This window comes from Sinocyclocheilus grahami, unplaced genomic scaffold (genome assembly GCF_001515645.1).
Source record: "Sinocyclocheilus grahami isolate Dianchi unplaced genomic scaffold, SAMN03320097.WGS_v1.1 scaffold121.1, whole genome shotgun sequence".
NCBI classification, from domain to species: domain Eukaryota; kingdom Metazoa; phylum Chordata; class Actinopteri; order Cypriniformes; family Cyprinidae; genus Sinocyclocheilus; species Sinocyclocheilus grahami.
In genome coordinates this window covers 330,718-331,199 of record NW_015505300.1, presented here as the reverse complement: position 1 = coordinate 331,199, position 482 = coordinate 330,718, and positions in this window count along the sequence as shown.

The following is a 482-nucleotide window of genomic DNA, read 5'->3' as shown; positions in this document are numbered from 1 at the left end:
ACTCCGAGATGATCATCGTCCCGCAATGAGAAGATGACTCATCCACAAACGCCACCTCACCATCACCCAGCGCCAGGTAACGACCGCATCCAGAAACGCCCGGGTGATACGTTGTCTATAGCAAGACCCACATCATCTTTACAAAGACGTATCGTCAAGTTTGCCACGCAATGTCGTCTTTAAAAAGACGCACCCGAAATTGCTCTTGTAGGGAAAAAGCTCTTTTAGCGTGCTGAGGCACACAGGGGAGATGATCATCTGCAACACAAACAGAGGGTAGTGCAGCCTGATGTGTGCAACCCACTCGACACGGGACCACCGCTGAAGCGCCGTACCGCCAACACGAAGAGCTCTCCAGGAGCGAGCTGAACTCGTTCAGTCTTCTTCTCTCAGTAGAGTAGTCAGGAGCAGAACGATGTGATCGCTCGGCTCCAAAGCGAAAAGCTGAATATGCGCTGCATCTGCTGCCTACTTATACTCAC